Source organism: Salmo salar, chromosome 14 (assembly GCF_965601325.2).
Source record: "Salmo salar chromosome 14, fSalSal1, whole genome shotgun sequence".
Classification (NCBI taxonomy): domain Eukaryota; kingdom Metazoa; phylum Chordata; class Actinopteri; order Salmoniformes; family Salmonidae; genus Salmo; species Salmo salar.
The window spans coordinates 2887217-2910753 of NC_138304.1; the positions used below are offsets into that span (position 1 = coordinate 2887217).

Below are 23537 nucleotides of genomic sequence, written 5' to 3' on the forward strand. Positions count from 1 at the left end.
GCCAGTCCGTTTGTGTTGTGCACCTGCATAACAGACTTCAATGACTACCCATGAAGCGCTCATAGTGAACTATATTTTATGTGAGGTGGACAAACTGTGAGAGCGCTCCTCTCTAGAGTTCAATTGTTCACTCAAAGAGTGGCATAGTATGGACTTGGACTGGCTTGGGAATTCCATGGGGTTTAATTGGCTACAAGCATTTTAAAACATATTTCATATCGTTTGTATAATGCAATTACACAACCAAAGGAAAGAATGATATAAGAATGTAGAATTTGTAAATTAGCCTAAAGGAGAAATGTTGTCATAGGCCATGTTGTCTACTCATTCAGAGAGTCACGACTGGATAAACAGTGCCCACTGGGCCCACGCTGGTAGAATCAACGTTATTTCAACGTCATTTTGTCAACGTATTGTGACGTGGAATCAACGTGGAATATACATTCAATTTGAAAAAGATCATCAACCAGTACTGTTTTAATCTCATTTTAAGCAGCTTTATAAACATTGAAAATAGGGTAAAACTTCAACTTAAAGACATTGAGTTAACCTGACAGGTTGATACATCAATCTAATTGAAACATAATCATCAGAACTATGGATACGTGGAGATTGCATTGAAAATTCCACATATAAAAGTTCAATCTTTTTCATCCTGTATGCCTTCAGAAAGTATTCAAACATTTTCTTGTGTTACAGCCTGAATTTAAAATTGATTCAATTGAGATGTTTCGTCACTCGCCAACACACAATACCCCATAATGTCAAAGAGTTATGTTTTTCCCAAATAAATTATGAAAATGTATTAAAAATGAAAAGCTGAAATGTCTTGAATCAATAAGTATTCAACCCCTTTGTTATGGCAACCCTAAATAAGTTCAGCAGTAAAAATGTGTCACTCTGTGTTTAACATGATTTTTTAATTACTACCTCTGTACCCCACACACAATTATCTGTTTGGTCCCTTAGTCGAGCATATGCACACTACCGCACATTTTTTGTCCATTAAAATAAAATAAAATTGGTCAGAAATACAGTGTAGACATTGTTAATGTTGTAAATGACTATTGTAGCTGGAAACTGCAGATTATTTTATGGAATATCTACATAGGCGTACAGAGGCCCATTATCAGCAACCATCACTCCTGTGTTCCAATGGCACGTTGTGTTAGCTAATCCAAGTTTATAATTTTAAAAGGCTAATTGATCATTAGAAAACCTTTATGCAATTATGTTAGCACAGCTGCAAACTGTGGTTCTGATTAAAGAAGCAATAAAACTAGCCTTCTTTCGTTGAGTATCTGGAGCATCAGCATTTGTGGGTTCAATTACAGGCTCAAAATGGCCAGAAACAAAGAACTTTCTTCTGAAACTTGTCAGTCTATTCTTGTTCTGAGAAATTAAGGCTATTCCATGTGAGAAATTGCCAAGAAACTGAAGATCTCGTACAATGCTGTGTACTACTCCCTTCACAGAACAGCGCAAACTGGCCCTAACCAGAATAGAAAGAGGAGTGGGAGGCCCCGGTGCACAACTGAGCAAGATGACAAGTACATTAGAGTGTCTAGTTTGAGAAACAGACGCCTCACAAGTCCTCAACTGGCAGCTTCATTAAAAAGTACCCGTAAAACACCAGTCTAAAAGTCAACAGTGAAGAGGCGACTCCGGGATGCTGGCATTCTAGGCAGAGTTCCTCTGCCCAGTGTCTGTGTTCTTTTGCCCATCTTAACCTCTATGGGCTAGCCAGTGTAATCCGGTGGCGCGTTATTCAAATACCTAAAAAATGCTAAAACTTCAACTTTTCAAACATATGACTATTTTACACCATTTTAAAGACAAGACTCTCGTTAATCTAACCACACTGTCTGATTTCAAAAAGGCTTTACAACGAAAGCAAAACATTAGATTATGTCAGCAGAGTACCCAGCCAGAAAAATATCAGACACCCATTTTTCAAGCTAGCATATAATGTCACATAAACCCAAACCACAGCTAAATGCAGCACTAACCTTTGATCTTCATCAGATGACAACCCTAGGACATTATGTTATACAATGCATGCATGTTTTGTTCAATCAAGTTCATATTTATATCAAAAACCAGCTTTTTTACATTAGCATGTGACGTTCAGAACTAGCATACCCCCCGCAAACATCCGGTGAATTTACTAAATTACTCACGATAAACGTTCACAAAAAACATAACAATTATTTTAAGAATTATAGATACAGAACTCCTCTATGCACTCGATATGTCCGATTTTAAAATAGCTTTTCGGTGAAAGCACATTTTGCAATATTCTCAGTAGATAGCCCGGCATCACAGGGCTAGCTATTTAGACACCCAGCAAGTTTAGCACTCACCAAAGTCAGATTTACTATAAGAAAAATGTTATTACCTTTGCTGTTCTTCATCAGAATGCACTCCCAGGACTTCTACTTCAATAACAAATGTTGGTTTGGTCCCAAATAATCCATTGTTATATCCAAATAGCGGCATTTTGTTCGTGCGTTCAAGACACTATCCGAAAGGATAAATAAGGGTGACGAGCATGGCGCATTTCGTGACAAAAAAAATCTAAATATTCCATTACCGTACTTCGAAGCATGTCAACCGCTGTTTAAAATCAATTTTTATGCAATTTTTATCGTAAAAAAGCTATAATATTCTGACCGGGAAACCCTGTTTTCGTTCAAAGAGGGAGAAAATAAAAACATGGGGTCGCCTCGTGGACGCGCCTCAGTCTCATTGTCCTCTGATAGACCACTTACCAAAGGCGCTAATGTTTTTCAGCCAGGGGCTGCAAAGACATCATTCAGCTTTTTCCCGCCTTCTGAGAGCCTATGGGAGCCGTAGGAAGTGTCACGTTATAGCAAAGATCCTCAGTCTTCAATAAAAAGAGCCAAGATGAACAACAACTTGTCAGACAGGCCACTTCCTGCATGGAATCTTCTCAGGTTTTGGCCTGCCATACAAGTTCTGTTATACTCACAGACACCATTCAAACAGTTTTAGAAACTGTAGGGTGTTTTCTATCCAAAGCCAATTATATGCCAATTATATGCATATTCTAGTTACTGGGCAGGAGTAGTAACCAGATTAAATCGGGTACGTTTTTTATCCGGCCGTGTCAATACTGCCCCCTAGCCCTAACAGGTTAATCTTTTATTTTTATTGGCCAGTCTGACAATTTGTATTTTTCTTTGCAACTCTGCCTAGAAGGCCAGTACCTCGGAGTCGCCTCTTCACAAATATTGCAACTGCAACAAAATTTGGCAAAGCAATTCACTTTTTTTCCTTAATACAATTTAAGTCTAACACAACACATTACTGAGTACCATTCTCCATATTTCCAAGCATATTGGTGGCTGCATCATGTTATGGGTATGCTTGTAATCGTTAAGGACTGGGGAGTTTTTCTAGGATAAAAAATAAATGGAATGAAGCTATTCACAGGCAAAATTCCTAGAGGAAAACCTGATTCAGTCTGCTTTCCACCAGACACGGGGAGGTGAATTCACCTTTCAGCAGGATAATCAAATCAAATTGTATTTGTCACATCACTGAATACAGGTGTAGACCTTACTGTGAAATGCTTAATACAAGCCTTTAACCAACAATGCAGTTAAAAAAAAAAAACATTTGCTAAAATGTAGTTTAAAAAAAAGTAGGTAAGAACTTCGCTAAATAAACTGAAAGGAAAAATAGCGTGTGTGTGTGTGTGTGTTGGACTGTCAGTGTAGTATGTGTGAGTGTATGATGAGTATACATTGAGCCTGTGCAAGAAATAAGAAAAAATATAATAGGGGGGTCAATGCAAATAGTCCGGGAAGCCATTTGATTAACTGTTCAGCAGTCTTATGGCTTGGTGTTAGAAGCAGTTAACTTCTTAAGGGCTGGGGGCAGTGTTCGGAAATTCGGATGACTGACGCGCCCAAAGTAAACTGCCTGTTACTCAGGCCCAGAAGCTAGGATATGCATAATTGGTGGCATTGGATAGAAAACACTCTGAAGTTTCTAAAACTGTTAAAATAATGTCTGTAAGTATAACAGAACTGATATGACAGGCATAAACCCAAGGAAAATCCATCCAGAATTATTTTTGTTGTTGAGGTGACCACCCATTGAAATCCTTGTTTATGGGAGATTCAAAGGAATACCTCCCAGATTGCAGTTCCTATGGCTTCCATTAGATGTCAACAGTCTTTAGAAAGGGTTTCGGGCTTGTTTTTTGAAAAATGAGCTGGAATTTGTAGTTTTTCAAAGTGCCTGTCATTTGGACTGTAGTCTTGTGGCGCGCGTGGATGAGGGCGTGCACTTCATTATTTATCTCCAGTAATGAACACACTATTCTCTGTCTTAAATTTGTATAGTTTATTTCCATATTAGGGTACCTGAGGATTGATTAGAAATGTTGTTTGACTTGTTTGGACGAAGATTATTGGTAATTTTTGGGATTCCTTTGTATGCATGTTGAACTAGTGGAACGGGTGGATTACTGAATCAAACATGCCAACTAAACTGACTTTTTAGGGATATAAAGAAGGACTTTATCGAACAAAACTACCATTTTATGTGCAGCTGGGACCCTTGGGATTGCAAACAGAGGAAGATCTTTAAAGGTAAGTGATTTATTTTATCGCTATGTCTGACTTTTGTGATGCCTGTGCTGGTTTGGAAAATGTTTTTAATGCTTTTGTGTGTGGGGCGCTGTCCTCAGATAATCGCATGGTATGCTTTCGCCGTAAAGCCTTTTTGAAATCTGACAAAGTGGCTGGATTAACAAGAAGTTAAGCTTTTAAATGATGTAGGACACTTGTATGTTCATGAATGTTTAATATTACGATTTTGTAATTTGAATTTGGCGTGCTCCAGCTTCACCGGATGTTGTCAAGTTCGATCCCGATAACGGGATTTGTGCACTAAGAGGTTGGAGCCTTTTGGTCCCAGACTAGGCGCTCCAGTACAGCTTACCGTGTGGTCGCAGAGAGAACAGGCTATGACTTGGGTGGCTGTAGTCTGTGACTATTTTTATGGCCTTCCTCTGACGCCACCTGGTATAGAGGTCCTGGATGCCAAGCAGTTGCCATACCAAGCGGTGATGCAACCAGTCAAGATGCTCTCGATTGTGCAGCTGTAGAACTTTTTGATGATCTGAGGTCCCATGCCAAATCTTTTCAGCCTCCTGAGGGGGAGTAGGCATTGTTGTGCCCTCTTCACGACTGTGTTGGTGTGTTTGGACCATAACATGTCCTTCCTTAGTGATGTGCACACCAAGGAATTTGCTCCACTGCAGCCCTGTCGATGTGAATGGAGGGCGTGCTCGGCCCTCCTTTTCCTGTAGTCCACAATCAGCTCCTTTGTCTTTTTCACATTGTGGGAGAGGTTATTGTCCTGAAACCACACTGCCAGGTCTCTGACCTCTTCCCTATAGGCTGTTTCATAGTCCTTGGTGATCATCTGCAAACTTAATGATGGTTTTGGAGTCGTGTGCAGCCACGCAGTCATGGGTGAACAGGGAGTACAGGAGGGGACTACACACGCACCCCTTAGGGTCAGCATTGCGGATGTGTTGTTGCCTACCCTCACCACCTGGGGGTGGCCCGTCAGGAAGTCCAGGAACCAGTTGCAGGGGGAGGTGTTCAGTCCCAGGGTCCTCAGCTTAGTGATGAGCTTGGAGGGCAGTATGGTGTTGAACACTGAGCTGTAGTCAATGAAAAGCATTCTCACCTACAGTTGAAGTCGGAAGTTTACATACACTTAGGTTGGAGTCATTAAAACTAGTTTTTAACCACTCCACAAATTTCTTGTTAACAAACTATAGTTTTGACAAGTCGGTTAGGACATTTACTTTGTGCATTACACAAGTAATTTTTCCAACAATTGTTTACAGACAGATTATTTCACTTATAATTCCCTGTATCACAATTGAAAGTCAATATTTTTCAGTCAGTATTTTTTTTACATATACTAAGTTGACTGTGCCTTATAAAAGCTTGGAGAATTCCAGAAAATGATGTCATGGCGTTAGAAACTTCTGATAGGCTAATTGACATCATTTGAGTCAAATGGAGGTGTACCTGTGGATGTATTTCAAGGCCTACCTTCATACTCAGTGCCTCTTTGCTTGACATCATGGGAAAATCTAAAGAAATCAGCCAAGACCTCAGAAAAAAATTGGAGACTTCCACAAGTCTGGTTCATCTTTGGGAGCAATTTCCAAACACCTGAAGGTACCACGTTCATCTGTACAAACAATAGTATGCAAGTATAAACACCATGGGACTACGCAGACGTCATACCACTCAGGAAAGAGACGCGTTCTGTCTCCTGGAGATGAACATCCTTTGGTGCGAAAAGTGCAAATCAATCCCAGAACAACAGCAAAAGACCTTGTGAAGATGCTGGAGGAAACGGGCACAAAGTATCTATATCCACAGTAAAACGAGTCCTATATCGACATAACCTGAAGGCCGCTCAACAAGAAAAAAACACTGCTCCAAAACCGCCATTAAAAAGCCCGACTCTGGTTTGCAACTGCTCATGGGGACAAAGATCGCACTTTTTAGAGAAATGTCTTCTGGTCTGATGAAACAAAAATAGAACTGTTTGGCAATAATGACCATCGTTATGTTTAGAGGAACAAGGGGGAAGCTTGCAAGCCGAAGAACACCATCCCAACCGTGAAAAATGGGGCTGGCAACATCATGTTGTGGCGGTGCTTTGCTGCAGGAGGGACTGCTGCACTTCACAAAATAGATGGCATCATGAGGCAAGAAAATTATGTGGTTATATTGAAGCAACATATCAAGACATCAGTCAGGAAGTTAAAGCTTGGTCGCAGATGGGTCTTCCAAATGGACAATGACCCCAAGCACACTTCCAAAGTTGTGGCAAAATGGCTTAATGACAACAAAGTCAAGGTATTGGAGTGGCCATCACAAAGCCGGGATCTCAATCCTATAGAAAATTTGTGGGCAGAACTGAAAAAGCGTGTGCTAGCAAGGAGGCCTACAAACCTGACTCAGTTACACCAGCTCTGTCAGGAGGAATGGGCCAAAATTCACCCAATTTATTTTGGGAGCCTGTGGAAGGCTACCTGAAACGTTTGACCCAAGTTAAACAATTTAAAGGCAATGCTACCAAATACTAATTGAGTGTATGTAAACTTCTGACCCACTGGGAATGTGATGAAAGAAATCATTCTCTCTACTATTATTCTGACATTTCACATTCTTAAAATAAAGTGGTGTTCCTAACTGACCTAAGACAGGGAATTTTGACTAGGTTTAAATGTCAGGAATTGTGAAAAACTGAGTTTAAATGTATTTGGCTAAGATGTATGTAAACCTCCGACTTCAACTGTAGCTGTTCCTTTTGTCCAGTTGGGAAAGGGCTGTGTGGAGTGCAATAGAGATTGCGTCATCGGTGGATCTGTTGGGGAGTATGCGAATTGGAGTGGGTGCAGAGTTTCTGGGTTGATGGTGTTGATGTGATCCATGACCAGTGTGGTATCGCGGGAGGTCTAGAGGGGTAATAGAGGGGAGGTACGTGATGCATCATTGGCTCCCTCTACTGGGAGTACATGAGCTGGGCACCACGACACGGATAGCTCCAAGTGGAGGTAATTAGGGAAAAGTGCCAACCAGCTGTCGATGACACATAAAAGGAGCACTGTGGCACACCGCGAGAGAGAACTGGTAGAGATCGACGCATAGACAAAGCTGAGAAGAAGGACCGAGCCAAACCTACGTGATTTTCTTTATGTTTATTTTATGGCCTAGTAAAGTTGTGTTTGTGGTCTAAAACCTCCGTCTCTGTGTTAATCTCTGCACGCTCAACCCAACACCCCATGGCTTACCACACCAGCCTTTCAAAGCATTTAGACAGGTTACCTTGGCATTCTTGGGCACAAGGACTATGGTGGTCTGCTTGAAACATGTAGGTATTACAGACTGGGTCAGGGAGAAGTTGAAAATATCAGTGAAGACATTTGCCAGTCGGTCAGAAAATACAAATACAAATACAAATATCTCAAAAATGCTATAACTTCAATTTCTCAAACATATGACTATTTTAGACCATTTTAAAGACAAGACTCTCGTTAATCTAACCACATTGTCCGATTTTAAAAAGGCTTTACAGCGAAAGCAAAACATTAGATTATGTCAGGAGAGTACCCTGCCAAAAATAATCACACAGCCATTTTCAAAGCAAGCATATATGTCACAAAAACCAAAACCACAGCTAAATGCAGCACTAACCTTTGATGATCTTCATCAGATGACACTCCTAGGACATTATGTTATACAATACATGCATGTTTTGTTCAATCAAGTTCATATTTATATCAAAAACCAGCTTTTTACATTAGCATGTGATGTTCAGAACTAGCATACCCACCGAAAACCTCCGGTGAATTTACTAAATTACTCATGATAAACGTTCACAAAAAACATAACAATTATTTTAAGAATTATAGATACAGAACTGCTTTATGCAATCGCGGTGTCAGATTTTAAAATAGCTTTTCGGCGAAAGCACATTTTGCAATATTCTGAGTACATAGCTCGGGCCATCACGGCTAGCTATTTTGACACCCACCAAGTTTGGGGCTCACTAAACTCAGAATTACTATTAGAAAAATTTGATTACCTTTGCTGTTCTTCGTCAGAATGCACTCCCAGGACTTCTACTTCAACAACAAATGTTGTTTTGATTCCAAATAATCCATAGTTATATTCAAATAGGTCCGTTTTGTTTGTGCGTTCAGGTCACTATCCGAAGGGTGACGCGCGAGCGCATTTCGTGACAAAAAAATTCAAAATATTCCATTACCGTACTTAGAAGCATGTCAAACGCTGTTTAAAATCAATTTTTATGCTATTTTTCTCGTAAAATAGCGATAATATTCCAACCGGGCAACGTTGTATTCATTCAAAGGCTGAAAGAAAATATTTGAGAATTCTCGTGACCGCGCATCTCAGTCTCACTGTCCCCAGGCTGACCACTCACAAACTCTCCTGCTGTTCTTCGCCCAGAGACAGCAGACACCCCATTCCACTTTCTGGCAGTTTTAGAGAGCCAATGGAAGCCTTAGAAAGTGTCACGTTACAGCACAGATGCTGTATTTTTGATAGAGATGCAACAGAAGGACAACAAATTGTCAGATAGGGCACTTCCTGCATGGAATCTTCTCAGGTTTTGGCCTGCCATATGAGTTCTGTTATACTCACAGACACCATTCAAACAGTTTTAGAAGCTTTAGAGTGTTTTCTATCCAAATCTACTAATTATATGCATATTCTCGTTTCTGGGCAAGAGTAGTAACCAGTTTAAATCGGGTACGTTTTTTTATCCGGCCGTGCAAATACTGCCCCCTAGCCCCAACAGGCTAGCAATGATCAACAACCAATTTGACAGAGCTTGAAACATTTATAAAAAATGTTGCACAATCCAGGTGAGGAAAGCCCTTATCCATAAATACTCACAGCTGTAATTGCTGCCAAAGGTGCTTCTACAAAGTATTGACTCAGAGGTGTGAATACTTATGTACAATGCATTAGGAAAGTATTCAGAACCCTTGACTTTTCCACATTTGTTACGTTACAGCCTTATTCTAAAATGGATGAAATAAAACATTTTCCTCATCAATCTACACACAATACCCCATAATGACGTAGCGAAAAAAGGTTTTTCGATTTATTTGCAAATTTATTACAAATAAAAAACAGAAAAACCTTATTTACATAAGTATTCAGACCTTTTGCTATGAAGCTCGAAATTGAGCTCAGATGCATCCTGTTTCCATTGATCATCTTTAAAATGTTTCTACAACTTGAATAGAGTCCACCTGTCAAATTAAATTGATTGAACACGATTTGAGAAGGCACACACCTGTCTATATAAGGTCCACACAGTTGACAGTGCATGTCAGAGCAAAAACCAAGCCATGAGGTTGAAGGAATTGTGCGTAGAGCTCAGAGAGAGGATTGTGTCGAGGCGGAGATCTGGGAAAGGGTACCAAAACATGTCTGCAGCATTGAAGGTCCCCAAGAACACAGTTGCCTCCATCATTCTTAAATGGAAGAAGTTTGTAACCACCAAAACTCTTCCAAGAGCTCGCCGCCTGGCCAAGCTCTGACAGAGCTCCAGAGTTCCTCTGTGGAGATGGGAGAACCTTCCAGAAGGACAAACATCACTGCAGCACTCCACCAATCAGGCCTTTATGGTAGAGTGGCCAGATGGAATCCACTCCTCAGTAAAAGGCACATGACAGCCCGCTTGGAGTTTACCGGCACCAAAGGCCTCTCAGACCATGAGAAACAAGATTTTCTGGTCTGATGAAACCAAGACTGAACTCTTTGGCCTGAATGCCAAGCATCACGTCTGGAGGAAACCTGGCAACATCCCTACGGTGAAGAATTGTGGTGTCAGCATCAAGCTGTGTGATGCTTTTCAGCGGCAGGGACTGGGAGACTAGTCAGGAAAGGGAAAGATGAATGGAGCAAAGTACAGAAAGATCCTTGATGAAAACCTGCTCCAGAGTGAAGGTTCACCTTCCAACAGGACAACAACCCTTAGCACACAGCCAAGACAACACAGGAGTGGCTTCTGGACAAGTCTCTGAATGTCCTTGAGTGGCCGAGCCAGAGCCCGGACTTGAACCCGATCTAACTTCTGTGCATCGACACTCCCCATCCAACCTGACAGCGCTTGAGAGGATCTACAGAGAAGAGTGGGAGAAACTCCCCAAATACAGGTGTGCCAAGCTTGTAGCATCATACCCAAGAAGACTCAAGGCTGTAATCGCTGCCAAAGGTGCTTCAACAAAGTACTGAGTAAAGGGTCTGAATACTTATGTAAATGGGATTTTTACTTTTTTTTTTAATGTCTAAAAACCTGTTCTTGCTTTGTCATTATGGGTTATTGTGTGTAGATTGATTTTGAAAAAAAACATTATCAATTTTAGAATAAGGCTGTAACGTAACAAAATGTGGAAAAAGTCAAGGGGTCTAAATACTTTCTGAATGCACTGTAGCTAAATCCACTAAAGAGGAACAATGGGTACATATTGAAGATCCGCATGCTCTTAACCAGAATCTTTTCACGTGTCTATTTTCAAAGGATAAAGCTAAGAACATTAACAACTTCATAGTTAACAACACTATAACAATATGGAAGAAAATCAAACGTATTCTATAAGAAGCAATATCACTCCCTAAAAACACAACCGTATAGAACGATCCTTGGATAGCTTTTCAGAATTCACCGATAAATTGGTCCACATGGAAAACTAAAGATATAGTAACCGTAAATTACATGGTAATAGTCAATACATTTATTTCCATGACAGAATGAAATTGAAATTTTGGACTGACCAATGTAGATATTTTCCAATACATGCAACGTAAAAGTTTCTTATCAAGAATTTTCGATTTGAAATCTTTTGGACATCAGAGCAATCTTGAGGGAATCCTATTTGAGTCAGAAAAATACATTCAAATGATAGGTAAGATATACAAAACCTTGCAGAGAGCCTATCCAGCTGAGATTCTTTTAGAAAAATATAAACTATTGGAACCAAGACTTAAGAACTGATATTGGCACAAGATGGAAGGAATGTTGGAACTTAACTAACAAAATTACAGTTAATGAAAATGTATGCTTAATCCAGTATAAACTGATGTATAGAATTGTATTACACGAGACAAAATTCACAACTTCTACAGCACAAACGGCAGAGTCATGTCTTAATTGTAAAACTAACAATGGCTCAATAATCCATGCCTTTTGGGAATCAAATCAAATCAAATTGTATTGGCCACATACACATGGTTAGCAGATGTTATTGTGAGTGTAGCGAAATGCTTGTGCTTCTAGTTCAGACAGTGCAGCAATATCTAACATGTAATCTAACAATTCCACAACAACTACCTAATACTCACAAATCTAAGTAAAGGAATGGAATAAGAATGGCAGAGAGGCATAGGCAAGATGAGATGAGTAATGCAAGATATGTAAACATTATTAAAGTGTCATTATTAAAGTGACCAATGATTTCAAGTCTATATGAAGGCAGCAGACTCTCTGTGTTAGTGCCTGTATGGCCTTGAGATATAAGCTGTTTTTCAGTCTCTCGGTCCCAGCTTTGATAAACCTGTACTGACCTCGCCTTCTGGATGGTAGCAGGATGAACAGTCTCGAGTGAGCCATGTTTCCCTGAAACAAAGAACGTTACAGTCTCTGATGTCTCTCTGGAAGGCAACCCTTGCTCGGATTTCGTCTACCTTGTTGTGAAGAGACTGAACATTGGCGAGTAGTATGCTCGGGAGCGGAACGCGATGTGCCCGTCTACGGAGCCTGACCAGAAGACCGCTCCGTCTGCCCTTTCTGCGGTGCCGTGGTTTTGGGTCGCCGGCTGGGATCTGATCCTGGGTGGTGGGCCAAACAGAGGATCCGCTCACATCAACACTATCATCCCAGTCACCCTGGACCCACTCCATTTCATATTCCGCCCCAGCAGATCCACGGATGAAGCGATCTCTATTACACTCCACACTGCCGTTTCCTACCTAGACAAAAGGAACACCTATGTGAAAATTCTGCTCATTGACTACAGCTTAGAGTTCAACACCATAGTGCCCTCCAATCTCATCACCAAACCAAGGACCCTGGGATTAAACACCTCCCTCTGCTACTGGATCCTGGACTTCCTGACAGGCCGCCCTCCCAGGTGGTGAGGGTAGGCAACAACACAGCCGCCACCCTGACCCTCAACACAGATGCCTCTCAGGGATGTGTGCTTAGTCCACTCCTGTGCTCCCTGTTCACACACGACTCCAACACCATCATTAAGTTTGCAGACAACATGACGGTAGTAGGCCTGATCTCCGACGACAATCAGACGGCCTACAGGGAGGAGGTCAGATACCTGGCAGTGTGATGCCAGGATAACAACCTCTCCCTCAACGTCAGCAAGGCAAAGGAGCTGATCATGGACTACAGGAAACGGAGGGACAAACACGCCCCCATCCACATCGACGGGCCTGTATTGGAGCAGTTTGAGTTCCTCTGTGTCCACATCACTAAGGAATTATCATGGTCCACACACACCAACACAGTCGTGAAGAGGGTACAACATCACATCTTCCTCCTCAGGAGGCTGAAAAGATTTGGCATGGGTCCTCAGATCCTCAAAACGTTTCTACAGCTGCACCATTGAGAGCGTCTTGACTGGCTGCATCACCACTTCGTGTGGCAACTGCTTGGCATCTGAACTAATGGCACTTCAGAGGGTAGTGGGTATGGCCCAGAACATCACTGGGGCCGAGCTCCATGCCATCCAGGATCTCTATACCAGACGGTGTCAGAGGAAGGGCCTAAAAATTGTCAGATTACAGCCACCCAAGTCCTTGACTGTTCTCTCTGCTACCGCACGGCAAGCGGTACCGATGCACCAAGTCTGGAACCGAACAGGACCCTGAACAGCTTCTACCCCCAATCCATAAGACTGCAATATAGTTACAGCACAAAGCTCTCTTGTTGTTAAAGTGTAAGGGACAAATAAAAATGTACATAATCGTTACCTGGAGGTCAATGGGGGAGGTTCATGGTTTTTCAATTTCAGTCAAGGGTAGGGTTTTGTATTTTTTTTAATCTAGTCCAGGGGAGGGTCATGTAATTGATGAAATGTTTATATTTCTCAGCGTTTTAGAGTTAGTTGCTTATTGGGCTATAAATATTGATGTGTGCCTGATGCCGCCCCTCATCTCTGATTCTCTGCTGGGCGCACAATATCAATTGCGCCTATAGGCTATTTAATGCGATCTCAATCAAATGATCCAAAGCATATAGGCTATAGGCTACGAAGTACATGCTCGGAGAAGCATAGAGCAAAGTTATATTTCTAGGATAGCTGCTGGGATGGTGTAAATAAAACTAGGCTGCACTGCAGACTGTAATGAATATTCCAACACTGAGCCCCAGCCTGCTCTGCTCTTCCTGATCAAAACGTTTTTGTGTGCGGCTTAACCAATGGCTGTGATGAGTAGGGTTATGGTGGCAGTTCAGGAGGAGAGTTAAAGGTTTCCTCTGAATATTTTGCTGTTGATTATGCCTAGTCCTATCTTGCACGCGGACTAGCCTATAGCCTTTGTTCTGTTCAGTTAGAGAAGGAGAGCGCGAAGATTAAAGGGAGGACTGGAGGGCAAATTTGTTAGCTTGCTACTACTATAATAGATTGTATTTAAAACAATATGTTTCTTGCCCATTATGTAGGCCTATTTAACAGAGTTATTGACCTCACAATAAGCCAGAATCGAGAAACTTACATTGTGGTGCTGAAACTTGAAGCAGCAGCCCTGGCACAATCAATCAGAAATGGACAGCTCATGCACTCTAAAAATAAAAGTTTCCTGGAAGATCTTTTAGGGGGTTCTTCAAATTGAAACTTTGGGGGAACCTCTAAAAAAGAAACTTTAACGGTTCCTTGAATCACCCCAATATTCATTATTATTATTAGTCAGCATAACAACAATAACACAATATTTTAGTTGTTAGTGTTTATTATGATTTTAGTGGCAAAGGTGAATTCAAAAATGTAAATATAGCTCCAAGTCCAATATCCTCTGGCGTGTTAATGTGTTGATATCCTTAGTATCCATAGCCATAATGATTTTTCAATGCATGGTGATCAAACAGGTTTCCAGTTATATTCATCAGCGGTGTAGGGAGGGTGAAGTCTCTGAATACAAGCATACTAATTATACAGGTAATTAACAAAACGTGCACACGGCAGTATTCATTCATACCTTGGTTTTTGTGGTAAATGTGGATTAAAAAATGTTTTTCATACACATACCTTGTGCATAATGTAGAGACCTCTGGGATCTTCGTTTAAGAGGTCAGGGAGGAGGAAGATGACTGCTGTGACTGAGTTCTATAACGTTTTAGAGAAACCATTTTTTTTTTTTTACATGTAATCTGCATAACATTATGCGACAAACCAATACCAATTGTACATACATTTGTGTGCCTCCTCGTCAGAATACCTGCAGACACAGAAACACACAAATAGGTGGCCAGTTCAGTCATCTGCGCCCAATGCAGCAATTGCCTTCTACATATTCAAACCTCTTTGTTGATGGACATCCATTGAATTGTGTCCATTTTTTATTTTAGAAAGAATTTTAAAAGGGAGAAAGTGCCAAACACAGTAATTTGCACAAATATGAAAAGATAGGTGGTTTCATCATAAAACAATATCAATTTAGATTATACAAGGGAGATACCTTACCTTAAATTGAGGAGATCTTAAAAAAAATCCATTAAGTGCCTGCACCTGCTGTTTTCTCAAATTCAAATCCACATTTTTCAGTTGGGCAGTTAGGTTCCTGCAAGAACCCCCAAGAACTAAGGAGGTTCCTCGATAAACCCAACCTCTTATGGAGCTCTTGGAAGAACCTTATGGAGACATTTTTCAGTGCCAAGAACTCTAAGGTTCTTTGAAGAACTGTGAGGATCTTAGAAGAATCCTTGTTGAACCCATCATTTTTTTTGCGTGTAGCCAACTGATGCAGCACAAATGTGCAACATTGTAGCCCACACGTCAGACAAGAAATGTGTGCTGTTATTGTAGAGCCAATATAGCCTACAATGGCCATGATCTGTTTTTGATTTATGATTGAATACGTGTTATGCTAAATTATTATGGACTTACTGTGCATTTTCAGTTCATCTGCATTTGCTTTGCATGTAGACAGTCTCTTCCATGAAGCTGCATCGCCTGATAACATGTCGCTTTACACAAAAAGGATCAATCAAACACATTTGATGTGTCATAGTGGTCTCTGACTTGTGGTCAGACTCGCTCAGGTGGACTTAAACGTACAAATTTTTTCAATGTGTTGATTTACAGGGTCAGCCATAGCAGTACGGCGCCACTGGAGAAAAGTATGGTTAAGTGCCTTGCTCAAGGGCACATCGACCAATTTTTCACATTCTCTATGCAGCTGGAGAGAGTGTATCTCCTACCACATGAAATATGTTGGATTAGAGCATTCAAATATTGTTGTTAATAGAAATACTGAATGTCTATATAAGGCTATGGCTGAATCAATGTCTCTAAGAATAAATGTCTCTAATCATGTGACTTCTCAGTCTGAACTCCAGACTTGGCTCGGTTGAACCCATTCTGTTTCTACAGTTTTAGAAGCTGAGTGGTGAGTAAAATAATAAGTAAACTCTTTCCTTTCATGAAGACAGAACAAGAGGTGTCAAATGTCTTGATTGAGGAAGTGTCACACGGGGCTATTGCAGCTTTCGACAAGCAGAACCTGTGTTGAACTCTGCACCCAAATCCCCACTGCCTACAGCTTACAGATGGTAGGCAATTAAGGTCACAGTTATGAAAACTTAGGACACTAAAGAGGCCTTTCTACTGACCCTGAAAAACACCAAAAGAAAGATGCCCAGGGTCCCTGCTCATCTGCGTGAACGTGCCTCAGGCATGCTGCAAGGAGGCATGAGGACTGCAGATGTGGCCAGGGCAATAAATTACAATGTCCGTACTGTGAGAGGCCTAAGACAGCGCTACAGGGAGACAGTGCAGACAGCTGATCGTCCTCGCAGTGGCAGACCACGTGTAACAACACCTGCACAGGATCGGTACATCCGAACATCACGCCTGCGGGACAGGCACAGGATGGCAACAACAACTGCCCGAGTTACACCAGGAACGCACAGTCCCTCCATCAGTGCTCAGACTGTCCACAATAGGCTGACAGAGGCTGGACTGAGGGCTTGTAGGCCTGTTGTAAGGCAGGTCCTCACAAGACATCACCGGTTTTTTGGGCCACATGTCAGCGTAAACATAATTCAGGTTCATCATGTTAAGTTTGTACGTTGCAATTTTGTTTGTTTCCTTGAATATTTATGCAGATTGCATCATTCTAATATAATATTAATAACATTAACATTGCTGAGTATATAAAGTAGTAACTATTCCAAATTTGGGATATGCATAGGCTCTTGAGGAGCTAAGACACCTCTATTAGCCTCATTGTAGCTAGAAAACTGTCAGTGTTCAACTTTAACATGTGATGACAATACAACAGAACAGATTAACAGGAATGACATTTACTCTAATGGGTGGCCCAAAAAAGATTGAGCTGAAAGTCAAGCCCCTATAAAGTGCACCTCCACTCCAGGGTTCTTCCAGGAACCTGCTGCTACTTTGAACCATTAAAGGTTCCTCAAAGAACCCCTCAACTAACCGAAGGTGCAAATATGAACTATTGACTAGCAATGGTTGCCTGAGGAACTCCAGAGTTTCTTGAGTCACCACTAATTATAATAGTGTAGACTGCTATCCATAGACTTGTCTGTCCATTCCTCCACCCACCATGCACTCTTTAAATAGTGAAGGGCTACTTTTTATTAAAGATAATGGCAAAAAGCACAGGCCTGTTCCTTCTTAACTTAAGTATTTGAAGAAAATAAAACGGATCTGACTATATAAAGTGATCTATAACAGTGCTTTATATAAAGTGATCTATAACAGAGCCACTTAGTTATCACTTTTGTCTTATGGCAAGGTGCTTCATCATGCTGGAAAAGGCATTGTTCGTCACCAAACTGTTCCTGGATGGTTGGGAGAAGTTGCTCTCGGAGGATGTGTTGGTACCATTCTTTATTCATGGCTGTGTTCTTTGGCAAAATTGTGAGTGAGCCCACTCCCTTGGCTGAGAAGCAACCCCACACATGAATGGTCTCAGAATGCTTTACTATTGGCATGACACAGGACTGATGGTAGCGCTCACCTTGTCTTCTCCAGACAAGCTTTTTTCCGGATGTCCCAAACAATCGGAAAGGGGATTCATCAGAGAAAATGACTTTACCCCAGTCCTCAGCAGTCCAATCCTGTACCTTTTGCAGAATATCAGTCTGTCCCTGATGTTTTTACTGGAGAAAAGTGGCTTCTTTGCCGCCCTTCTTGACACCAGGCCATCCTCCAAAAGTCTTCGCCTCACTGTGTGCAGATGCACTCACACCTGCCTGCTGCCATTCCTGAGCAAGCTCTGTACTGGTGGTTCCCCGATCCCGCAGCTGAATCAACTTTAGGAGACGGTCCTGGCGCTTGCTGGACTTTCTTGGGTGCCCTGAAGCCTTCTTCACAACAATTGAACCGCTCTCCTTGAAGTTCTTGATGGTCCGATAAATGGTTGATTTAGGTGCAATATCCTTGCCTGTGAAGCCCTTTTTGTGCAAAGCAATGATGACGGCACGTGTTTCCTTGCAGGTAACTGTGTTTGACAGAGGAAGAACAATGATTCCAAGCACCACCCTCCTTTTGAAGCTTCCAGTCTGTTATTCGAACTCAATCAGCATGACAGAGTGATCTCCAGCCTTGTCCTCGTCAAAACTCACACCTGTGTTAACGAGAGAATCACTGACATGATGTCAGCTGGTCCTTTTGTGGCAGGGCTGAAATGCAGTGGAAATGTTTTGGGGGATTCAGTTCATTTGCATGGCAAAGAGGGACTTTGCAATTAATTGCATTTCATCTGATCACTCTTCATAACATTTTGGAGTATTTGCAAATTGCCATCATACAAACTGAGGCAGCAGACTTTGTGAAAATTTATATTTGTGTCATTCTCAAAACTTTTGGCCATGACTGTACACTATATATCTACCTCAATTACCTCATACCCCAAGCACATCGACTCAGTACTGGTACCCTGTGTATATAGCCAAGTTATCTTTACTCATTGTGTACTTATTCCTTGTGTTGTAATTGTTCTATTAAGTAAGCATTTCACTGTTAGTCTATACCTTTTGTTTACAAAGCATGTGACAAATATAAATACAATGTGAAGCCCCAGTCCAACAATTTCTAACTGAACAGTGACACCTACTGGTATATGAGGGGTAATGTACTTCAGTAATAACCAGCCTACCATGTTACATGCTGCCAAGACCGGACACGTCGCCTGTGCATTGCAAAATAAATGTACACATGTTATTCAATCATTGCACCCACACTGCTCATGAGCATCTGTGTGGCCAGGTGCTAAAATAGAAATTGGTTCTATTTGTGACGCTCAATGCGCTGCAAGTTTGGCCTCTCCCATCTCCTCATTGGTTTTTAGGAGCATATATCCACGTGGGTGATTGAAAGATGAACTTAGGTCCACAATCGTCGGTTGCGGCAATACACCTAAAGTTGGTTGCCAACCACCATATAAAGTCCAAAATAATAATAATAAGCCTTAAGGAAGGAGGAGAGATGACTAGAAACTAATATTTCAACCTGCATGTCCTGATCGTGTCTGGTGTGTGTGGGCAAAATCAATGTGCGCACGTCGGTGGTCAGCATGCAAGACTATGTTTTTATAAATGTATTTTTTATTTCACCTTTATTTAACCAGGTAGGCAAGTTGAGAACAAGTTCTCATTTACAACTGCGACCTGGCCAAGATAAAGCAAAGCAGTGTGACAAAAACAACAACACAGAGTTACACATGGAGTAAACAAACATACAGTCAATAATACAGTAGAAAAACAAGTCTATATACAATGTGTGCAAATGAGGTGAGATACGGGAGGTAAGGCAATAAATAGGCCATGGTGGCGAAGTAAATACAATATAGCAATTAAAACACTGGAATGGTAGATGTGCAGTAGATGAATGTGCAAAGTAGAAATACTGGGGTGCAAAGGAGCAAAATAAATAAATACAGTAGGGGAGGAGGTAGTTGTTTGGGCTATTTACAGATGGGCTATGTACAGGTGCAGTTGTCTGTGAGCTGCTCTGACAGCTGGTGCTTAAAGCTAGTAAGGGAGATAAGTGTCTCCAGTTTCAGTGATTTTTGTAGTTCGTTCCAGTCATTGGCAGCAGAGAACTGGAAGGAGAGGCGGCCAAAGGGGAATTGGCTTTGGGGGTGACCAGTGAGATATATCTGCTGGAGCGCGTGCTACGGATGGGTGCTGCTATGGTGACCAGCGAGCTGAGATAAGGCGGGGCTTTACCTAGCAGGGTCTTGTAGATGACCTGGAACCAGTGGGTTTGGCGACGAGTATTAAGAGATGGCCTGCCAACGAGAGTGTACAGGTCGCAATGGTGGGTAGTATATGGGGCTTTGGTAACAAAACGGATGGCACTGTGATAGACTGCATCCAATTTGTTGAGTAGAGTGTTGAAGGCTATTTTGTAAATGACATCGCTGAACTCGAGGATCGGTAGGATGGTCAGTTTTACAAGGGTAGGTTTGGCCGCATGAGTGAGGATGCTTTGTTGCGAAATAGGAAGCCAATTCTAGATATAATTTTGGATTGGAGATGTTTGATGTGAGTCTGGAAGGAGAGTTTACAGTCTAACCAGACACCTAGGTATTTGTAGTAATCCACATATTCTAAGTCAGAACCGTCCAGAGTGGTGATGCTGGATGGGCGAGCAGCGATTGGTTGAAGAGCATGCATTTAGTTTTACTTGTATTTAAGAGCAGTTGGAGGCCACAGAAGGAGAGTTGTATGGCATTGAAGCTCGTCTGGAGGGTAGTTAACACAGTATCCAAAGAAGGGCCAGAAGTATACAGAATTGTGTCGTCTGTGGATCATTTACATTTTAGTCATTTAGCAGACGCTCTTATCCAGAGCGACTTACAGTGGTGAATGCATACATTTCATACATTTATTTCTCCGTACTGGTCCCCCGTGGGAATCGAACCCACAACCCTGGCGTTGCAAACACCATGCTCTACCAACTGAGCCACACGGGACCGGATCAGAGACTCACCAGCAGCAAGAGTGACATCATTGATGTATACAGAGAAGAGAGTCGACCCAAGAACTGAACCCTGTGGCACCCCCATAGAGACTGCCAGAGGCCCGGACAACAGGCCCTCCGATTTGACACACTGAACTCTATCAGAGAAGTAGTTGGTGAACCAGGCGAAGCAATCAATTGAGAAACCAAGGCTGTTGAGTCTGCCGATAAGGATGTTGTGATTGACAGAGTCGAAAGCCTTAGCCAGGTCGATGAATACGGCTGCACAGTATTGTTTCTTATCGATCGCAGTTATGAAATAGTTTAGGACCTTGAACGTTGCTGAGGTGCACCCATGACCAGCCCCGAAACCAGTTTGCATAGCGGAGAAGGTACGGTGGGATTCGAAATGGTCGGTAACCTGTTTGTTAACTTGGCTTTCGAAGACCTTAGAAAGTCAGGGTAGGATAGATATAGGTCTGTAGCAGTTTGGGTCAAGATTGTCCCCCCCTTTGAAGAGGGGGATGACCGCAGCTGCTTTCCAATCTTTGGGAATCTCAGACGACATGAGAGGTTGAACAGGCTAGTAATAGGGGTTGCAACAATTTCGGCAGATCATTTTAGAACTAAAGGGTCTAGATTGTTTAGCCCGACTGATTTGTGGGGGTCCTTTTTTTTGCAGCTCTTTCAGAAAATCAGCTAACTGGATATGGGAGAAGGAGAAATGGGGGAGGCTTGGGCGAGTTGCTGTGGGGGGTGCAGTGCTGTTGACCGTGGTAGGGGTGGCCAGGTGGAAAGCATGGCCAGCCGTAGAAAAATACTTATTGAAATTCTCAATTATAGTGGATTTATCGGTGGTAACAATGTTTCCTATCCTCAGTGCAGTGGTCAGCTGGGAGGAGGTGCTCTTATTCTCCATGGACTTTACAGTGTCCCAGAACTTTTTTGAGTTTGTGTTGCAGGAAGGAAATGTCTGCCTTGGCTTTCCTAACTGCCTGTGTATATTGGTTCCTAACTTCTCTGAAAAGTTGCATATCACAGGGGCTGTTCGATGCTAATGCAGAATATCACAGGATGTTTTTGTGCTGGTCAAGGGCAGTTAGGTCTGGAGAGAACCAAGGGCTATATCTGTTCCTGGTTCTAAATTTCTTGAATGGGGCATGCTTATTTAAGATGGTGAGGAAGGCGTTTAAAAAAAATAACCAGGCATCCTCTACTGACGGGATGAGGTCAATATCCTTCCAGGATACCCGGGCCAGGTCGATTAGAAAGGCCTGCTCGCTGAAGTGTTTTAGGGAGCATTTGACAGTGATGAGGGGAGGTCGTTTGACCGCAGACCCATTACGGATGCAGGCAATGAGGCAGTGATCGGTGAGATCTTGGTTGAAAACAGCAGAGGTGTATTTAGAGGGAAAGTTGGTCAGGATGATATCTATGAGGGTGCCTGTGTTTACGGCTTTGGGGTTGTACCTGGTAGGTTCATTGATAATTTGTGTGAGATTGAGGGCATCAAGCTTAGATTGTAGGATGGCCAGGGTGTTAAGCATGTCCCAGTTTACTTCACCTAGCAGCACGAGCTCTGAAGATAGATGGGGGGCAATCAGTTCACATATGGTGTCCAGGGCACAGCTGAGGGCAGAGGGTGGTCTATAGCAAGCGGCAACGGTGAGAGACTTGTTTCTAGAAAGGTGGATTTTTAAAAGTAGAAGTTCAAATTGTTTGGGTACAGACCTGGATAGTAGAACAGAACTCTGCAGGCTATCTCTGCAGTAGATTGCAACACCGCCCCCTTTGGCCGTTCTATCTTGTCTGAAAATGTTGTTGTTAGGGACGGAGATTTTAGGGGTTTTGGTGGTCTTCCTAAGCCAGGATTCAGACACGGCTAGGACATCCGGGTTGGCAGAGTGTGCTAAAGCAGTGAATAAAACAAACTTGGGGAGGAGGCTTCTAATGTTAACATGCATGAAACCAAGGCTTTTACGGTTACAGAAGTCATCAAAAGAGAGCGCCTGGGGAAAAGGAGTGGAGCTAGGCACTGCATGGCCTGGATTAACCTCTACATCACCAGAGGATCAGAGGAGGAGTAGGATACGGGTACGGCTAAAAGCTATAAGGGCTGGCCGTCTAGGACGTCCGGAACAGAGAGTAAAAGGAGCAGGTTTCTGGGGGCGATAAAATAGATTCAAGGCATAATGTACAGACAAAGGTATGGTAGGATGTGAATACAGTGGAGGTAAACCTAGGCATTGAGTGATGATGAGAGAGATATTGTGCCCTGCTTAGCTTTGTTGATTCAGCTGAGCTATCATGTCAACACATTTAGACATTGATCAGCTTCCATAGTCATTTGCATAGACTACCTCAACTAAAATGTCTAATCAAATATAGAATTCCACTTAATTTCAATTACCCAATACATGAATCGGATTAAAAATATCTTTAATGTTTCCATGTGGAATTCTCAACGCAATTTCAAGGTATATATAGTTCTGAAGATTATGGTGAAATTAGATTGATGTAACAACCTGTTAGTCAGATGTAGTCAATGTATTTAAATGGAAAATGTACCCTAATTGCAATGTTTACAATGCTGGTTGAAATGAGAAGAAAACAGTACTTTTTTTTCAAATCCAATGTATTTTCCACGTTGATTACACCTACGTTGATTACCTTGAAAACCACTGTATGCCCAGTGGGTGTTACAAATCCTATTTGCGCCCACTGACGTCCATATATTTTTTTGTATTACTTCAAAAGCCTATCAAAT

At 42.0% G+C, this 23537-nt stretch overlaps 1 non-coding gene across 1 annotated transcript; it reads right to left on the reverse strand.

Annotated features, from left to right (window-relative positions):
* Positions 1 to 20709: 20709 nt before the first annotated feature.
* Positions 20710 to 20785, reverse strand: trnaa-ugc (transfer RNA alanine (anticodon UGC)). The gene has a single exon. It is a non-coding gene; the product is annotated as a tRNA-Ala (tRNA).
* Between the last annotated feature and the right edge of the window lie 2752 nt (positions 20786 to 23537).